Genomic DNA, 7,716 nt, shown 5'->3' with positions numbered 1-7,716 from the left:
ATTATTTGTATTGTAAAATGCATCAAAGGGGTTTTCAGTCAGGCCTCTAAATGGTATTATTCAACCTTTCATAACCTCTCTTTCCACTCCTCTTTACTTCCTTTGATACATACTTATTTCTATAATAAGTCACTTTATTAATAATTTTGGCTCATATACCTTATGAATGATATTTTTATTAGTTTCTCTCTATAGTTATGATTAAAACAATATTTTGGTTTGTTACTTCCCAATTATTACTTAATAATAGGGGTGCGATGTAAGTACAAGGTAACTTTTGCAAAATAGGTGAGTAAGTTCGAGAGCTGATATAGTCAAAGAAAATGATATTTTAAATAGGGTTTTGAAGGTTCTTTAGGTAGTGAGTCATTTTGGCACCATTATTATTGAAACTAACTTCTGGAGATGGTTGCACCTATTCTTGGAAATGAGATTCCTATTATTGAATGATTTAGACATTGGTAGGAGCATGTGCGAAGAGCATCTTGTCCCCCAGTTAATGCTCATGGGTTATGAGTGGTCTAGGAACATTTTCCATCTATCATTTTGATGAACCATAGATCATATTCAATTGCACAATAATCTACTTGTTGTTTATGAAAAATATAGAATGATGGATCAAGTCCCTCTTCTGAACAATAATTTCCAACATAGGGGAACATTTTTTTTTTTGTTTTTAATAGTTTTTACTTACTTGTTATATGGTTCATAAAATAAGCATGAATTATTCTTATATAATGTAATCTAGTTTTGATCATAAGGAAAGACTGGAACATATAGAAGGAAAGACTGGAACCCTTAGACTGGATGGGCTGTTTGTGTTGGTCATGTATGCATGTTAGTTGCATGTGTGTCTCTTACACTTGTATTTCATGTGCTTCTTGCATTTGATTGATGATTATGGTTGTAGTAATGTTGCCATGGATAATTTGACGTTGATTTTGTGGAATGAATTTGTCATGAGTATGTGACTGGTTGCATATGGATTATATGTCTCTTACATGTTGATTTTATGTCGCCTACTTACATCCTTGTATATTAGGTTACATTCTTGAATATTTTGATTACATGTATCAGTCTTGCAAGTTGATTACAAGAATTGATAGCTTATGCTTGACTATATGTGCTTATGCATATGTGTAGTTGATTAGGCATTGCTTATCCATGTCGTTGATTGCATGTGGTAATGTGTACAATGGACTAATGGTTGTTGTCATGCATGAGGTTATAGCATGCATTTGTTGATATGGCCTTGCATTTATGACTGGACCCTAACTAGAGTGATGTTTATGTGTTGATACATTTATTTGCATATGTCTATACGTTGTTATGATTATGTTATACATGTATCACACTAATTTGGTGATCTTGCAAATAAGGTATCCTCCCTGAGCTATACTAATGTATGTTGATTTATTGTGATTTGGTTCATATGACATATTATGCATTGTAAGAAAGAGATCAAATGGCTAGAAAGATGGTTGACTACAAGGACTCTCCTTATGAATCTGAAGAGCAGTATGGTGTTGGGAACTCTTCCGATTTGGCAGTTACATTGAGAAATTTGAAGGAAGAGATAAGGAGTTTTAAGGTAGATAATGATCGAATCATACAGGTACAAGAGAAGTAATCAGAGGTTAATGCTATGCTTCTTCATAGTTTGTTAGACTTGCAGTGACAAGGGCCACTTCGGATCAACCTTGGACATGGGGATGGAACTAATGGGGCATATGGAAGAAGGTATCCTAGTAGACACAAGTTAGATAGATCTGACACAGTGAGAGATGGCAGGTTGTTGGACACTCTAGATAGGAGGGGCGATGAGTACAGGTACTATTCTAGTTTTGGTTCTGATAGTCATCATGGTCACCATCGTTATCATCCTTACAGGAGGAATGATAGGGGATACTTGCTAGATGAATTCAAGAAAGAAAAACCACCTAATTTTGATGGATACGTGAAGAAGATGGAAGAGGCAAATGCTTGGATACTTGGGATGAACAAATTCTTTGAGTTTCATGACTACACAAATAACATGAAGATCAGAGTAGCTATCTTCAGTTTGAAAGGTAAAGAAGACATCTGGTGGAAAGATGTTAAGCGAGTCAGAGACATCAGGACAAATTACTTTAGTTGGTAGTAGTTCAAGAGGATTTTCAAGAATAAGTATGTGTCAAAGAGGTACTATGATAGTAAGGCCAAAGAATTCTATGAGCTAAATATGGGATCAATGACAGACAAAGAGTACATGACTAAGTTTTTAGAGATATTGAGGTATGTATCGTATCTTACTGATGAGAAGGCTAAAGTTAAAATATTTGTCATTGGTTTTCCATTAGCATTTAGAGATTGGATTAAGTATGATGAGCCTCGGTCACTTGAGGAAGGCATTGGGAAATTGGAGCATTGTTATGAATAGTCAAAACGTAAGAATTAATCTCAGCATGGATGGAAGGGAAAAGAAAAAGGTAAAGGTAAATGGCAGCCTAAGAGAAAAAGGCCTCAGAATGCAAATGGGAAGGAAAATATGCCACCGCAAAAGAAGTTTAATGCAACTAGACATGGGAATGGGTCACAATAGCAGCAACATAGAGGTGAGGGCATTGGTCGTTTGGAGTGTTGGAAATGTGGTGAGGAGCATCTTAGGAGATATTTTCTGCAACATCAGGGTGGTAGGCCTAAGATATATAATGTGCAAGAGGTGCAAACTATTGGGGATGTTGGCTAGAGTATTCCTCGTATTTATGCGATTGTGGACAACAGGCAGGCAGAACACCAGGCATCTATCATTGAGATGGAAGGTAATCTTTGTGCCCAAGTTATTTCTATTTTGATTGACCCTGGATCTAATTATAGCTATGTTAGTCCTTTCTTGGTGGATAAGTGTGGTTTGAGTAAGGAATTGCATGTAGACTCTTGGTTAGTGTAGTTGGCTACAGGTACAAAGAAGCGAGTTCATCATTGGGTAAGAGCTTGTGAATTTGATTTGAATGGTATGCCTATCACAACACATCTAAATGTACTACCATTGGGATCACACCGTATGTGGTTGGGCATGGATTGGTTGTAACATCATAGAACCAAGGTAGACTGCTATGATAAATCTATTGAGTGTGTTGATGACAATGGGGAACTGAGAGTCTTGCAGGGTAAGAAGAAATCCACATCAGTTAGGATGGTGACAACTATGCAAGGAAAGTATCTGCATGAAAGGGTGTATGTTATTTGCAGTACACATTACTAGTCATAAGGGTAAGGAGGTTGAGGATGCAGATGTGTTGAGCAGGTACCCAGTTTTGCAATAGGTCAAGGATGTATTTCCTGAGGACATTACAGAGTTTCCACCTCACAGGGAGGTAGACATTTCTATTGATTTAGTGATAGGGAAAGATCTAGCATCAAAGCACCTTACAGGATGAGCACACTTGAGTTGGTTGATTTAAAGTTGTAGTTGAAGGAAATGTTGGGCAAGGGATACATTAGGTCAAGTGTATCACCCTGGGGAGCACCAATATTGTTTGTGAAGAAGAAATATGGTAGTCTTATATTATGCATTGATTATAGGAAATTGAACAAAGTGACTATCAAGAACATGTAACCTTTGCCAAGGATTGATGAATTTCTCGATCAGATGAAGGGAGAAGCAGTGTTCTCAAAGATTGATTTGAGATCCGGATAGCATCAGGTACACATCAAAGCGGAGGACATTTACAAGACTATGTTCAGGACTAGGTATGGGCATTATGAGTTTGTTGTTGTTCCATTTGGCTTAACTAATGCTCCAGCTACATTCATGTGCTTGATGAATAGTGTGTTGCATCTATATTTGGATAAGTTTGTTATTGTGTTCATTGATGATATACTGGCATATTATAAAAATGAGAAAGAGCATACCGAGCATTTAGTAGTAGTGTTGAGGTTGTTGAGAGAGCATCAGTTGTATGCTAAGCTCAGGCTCAGCGAGTGTAGTTTCTTTCAGAATGAGGTACATTACTTGGGGCATGTTGTCTCCAAGGAGGGCATTGCAGTAGATCCAGAGAAGATAAGAGCCATCATGGAATGGGCAGTTCCTAAGAGTGTGCATGAGGTGAGATATTTAATGGATTTGGAAAGCTATTATCAGAGGTTCATTAAGAACTTCTCGCAGATTTCTTATCTTATCACATCATTGCAAAGGAAAGGTAAGAAGTTCGAATGGACAGAGGAGTGTGAGGCTATCTTTGAGCAGCTTACGTAGTTGTTGACACATGCACCAGTGCTATAGATTGCAGATCTGGACAAAGTGTTTGTAGTATGCATAGATTCTTGCAAGAGAGGACTTGGCGGGGTCCTTATGCAAGATGGACAGGTGGTATGCTATGAGTCACGTAAACTGAATGAGCACAAATAGAACTGCCCCACGCATGATCTTGATTTAGCAATGATCATACATGCATTGAATATGTGGATACACTATATTCTTGGTAGAATGTATATACTTATGAGTGTTCACATTGGGTTGAGGTATTTGTTTTACCAGCTGAATCTGAATGCCAGGTAGGCTAGATGGTTAGCCACGATCAATGAGTTTGGTTTCGAGATCAGGTACATCAAAGGTAAAGAGAACAGGGTGGAAGATTCTCTCAATAGATGGGTACAGGTACATCACTTGGAAGCTATGAGTTCCTATGGGACAGAATTATAGGATAGGATCCTTCAGGAAGGTCAGCAAGGTGTTAGGTATATGGAGATTGTGCATAGGTTGTAGCAAGGTACTGGTACAAGTGAAGGTGCACAAGGTATGGATTTTTGTCTTACAACATATCGATTGATTAGGTTCTAAGACAAGATATATGTACCAGATAACGATGAGCTCAAGAAGGTGATCTTGAGGGAGTTTCATGCAAAACCATATTCGGGTCACCCAGGCTATCAGAAAACACTGACATAAGTGAAGTTATTTTACTATAGGCCAAATTTGAAGGGGGATGTAGCAGAGTTTGTGGTGAGGTGTTTCGACTGTCAGCGAGTGAAAGAAGAGTGTAAAAATTCAAGTGGAATGCTACAGCTGATTGCAATTCCAAAATGGAAATGGGAGGTTATTTCCATGGATTTCATCACAAGGTTTCATAAGACAGTGAAGCAGCATAATTCCATCATGGTCATTGTGGACAGGTTAACAAAGGTTGCACATTTCATTCTAGTGAAGTCTACATTCTCAGCTAGCGATGTGGCACATGTATTCAATAGAGATGTGGTTAGACTGCATGGTGTTCCAAAGCAGATTGTGTCAGACAAGGATGTGAAGTTCAATTCCAAGTTTTGGAAGGGGTTATTTGTAGGTTTGGGCACAGAGTTGGCCTTCAGCACAACTTATCATCCGTAGGCATATGGACAGACAGAAAGGGTCAACAGGATATTGGAGGACATGTTGAGGATGTATGTGATGCATCAACATCAGAAGTGGGAAGAGTATCTCCCTTTGGTAGAGTTCACATATAACAACGGTTATCAGGAGTCATTGAGGATGAGTCCTTTTGAGGCATTGTATGGGCAGAGTTGTAACACTCCCATCAATTGGAGTGATATGGTTAATAAGGTATTGATTGGACCAGATATGTTGGTGGACATGGAACAAGAAATGCAGGTGATCAAGAAGAATCTAAAGGCAGCATAGGATAGACAAAAAATCTATGCAGATCAGAACAGGTTGTTCAAGGAGTTCTAGGTTGGGGAACAGGTGTAATTGCACATCAAACCGAAAAGAGCTCCTTGCGATTGGATCATGTGCCAAGATGGCACCAAGGTTTTGTGGACCCTTCAATATCATTGAGAGTATTGGGCTAGTAGCCTATTGACATGCACTGCCTCTGATAGTGAAAGTCCATGATGTGTTTCCATGTATATTTTCTTAAGAAGTATGTTAAGGATGTTGATCATGTGATTGACTGATATGTATTATAGGTGGAACCCGATGGAGAATTCTAGCCGGAGCCTCAATGTATATTGTAGAAAAAGGTGCTCATGCTCTAGAATTGAGCAATCAAGCAAGTTAAAGTGAAATGGAAGCACTTTGGGCCTAATGAAGCTACATGGGAGATGGCAGATCAAATGTGGGCTATGTATCCTTCCTTGTTTTCTAGTTGAGGCAAATCAGCTTTGATATGGTGGTTTGGTATATGCTTTGATATGGTGGTTTGGTATATGCTTTGATATGGTGTTTTGGTATATGCTTTGATATGGTGTTTTAGTATATGCTTAGATATGGTGTTTGGTATATGTTTTGATATATGTTTTGGTATATTATTTGTTATATTTTTTTGGTATATAGTTTTGGAGATATTTCTATATGTACATATGTATATGGATGTAAATATCGCCATGAGCTATGATATAAAGATCCATGAGTAGTATGTCTTATTTCAGCAAGTTGCTGAGGTATATGTGTGATTGAACACCCAGGACAGTGTCCCCCAAGGGGGAGGGTCATGTAATAGCCCTAGTGAAAATTCCATGTAATAAAAGTGTTGATGGTGCTGGACCTGCCAACATGTCAGGGGATCTCCCCAGTGATAAGTCCCAACTAGACCTCAGACCATTTGGAGTAGGAGTCCCAACAATGGATAGTACTATATCACCTTGACTATGGTTGTGCGCAGAGGTAAGTAATATGTCCTTGTTGGTAGCAAGGGTGTCACCTTGCAGCAAGTCAAGGAAGGTGCATGAAAAGCTCTAACACACGGAAGGGGAAGTGAGTGTGCCCCTTAGAAACCTGTGATAACACGCAGCTTGAAAGGGAACACATGAGCATAAAGACATCACAAGATGGAAATCAGGATAACCAACGGTCAAAAGTGATGGATTATATCAACAACATGCTTCAATAAGATTCATACAAACACATATGGAATAGTCCATAAATACATGCGTAAATTACAACTACATACATCATAAAAGTAACTAGGATAGCTGAACTACAATAACAACATATGCATGAAGCGTGTTGGCTCTGTTATATTAAAAGAGTGAAAGATCCAATCATACATACAACCATGAATTCCACTAGCCTCGATAGCGAAACATTACAATCACTTCCGCCTGCTCCTCCAAAGAGATGTACTAGCTCTGCACTATGGAGAAGCCAAGGCTCGTTATAATACACTCCAAGCTTTCTCTAAGTTACCCCTATAGGAATCTTGGCTCCCAAAACACTGTACAATGAGTTATGAGGTTCTATAAATAGCAAAGGGTGGGGTGACCCTTGACATTCCCCTTTGTGACTCTTCACCTACCCTCATGACTCTTCAACTTACACATGACTATTACATTCTACTATTGAAACTTGGTCTTTCACTTTACAACAAGTTTACATTAAAATCTGCACATGTACCCATGTGAGACAAAAATAGGCTTGAGTAAACCATGCAAGACATCACTAATACTCAGATATCTGTGGGAAGACTAACTCTTCGACATCCTCTCAATGATCGATGGTGGCGAACTAATGCCAAGCTTGGTAGTCTGTTATGGTGTCCGCGTACTCTGTGGTGAAATCCTTTTGAAAGAAAACTCTTGCCTCCATTGCATCCAGGTAGACTGATTTGGAACCTCTATCCAACTCGTCAAATAACATGTGCATCATAGTCTTGAGTTCATTTGGACCAGCAACCTACTGATGCATAGTGTCTACGCTTATCTACAAGTTTGCGCTGGTGGCTATGCGCATCAACTAATCAA

Source organism: Pinus tabuliformis, chromosome 7 (genome assembly GCF_031772625.1).
Source record: "Pinus tabuliformis cultivar Carrire ecotype Pingquan chromosome 7, CPIR1, whole genome shotgun sequence".
NCBI classification, from domain to species: Eukaryota; Viridiplantae; Streptophyta; class Pinopsida; order Pinales; family Pinaceae; genus Pinus; species Pinus tabuliformis.
The sequence above is the reverse complement of the archived record's forward strand: the minus strand, read 5'-3'. Positions refer to the sequence as shown.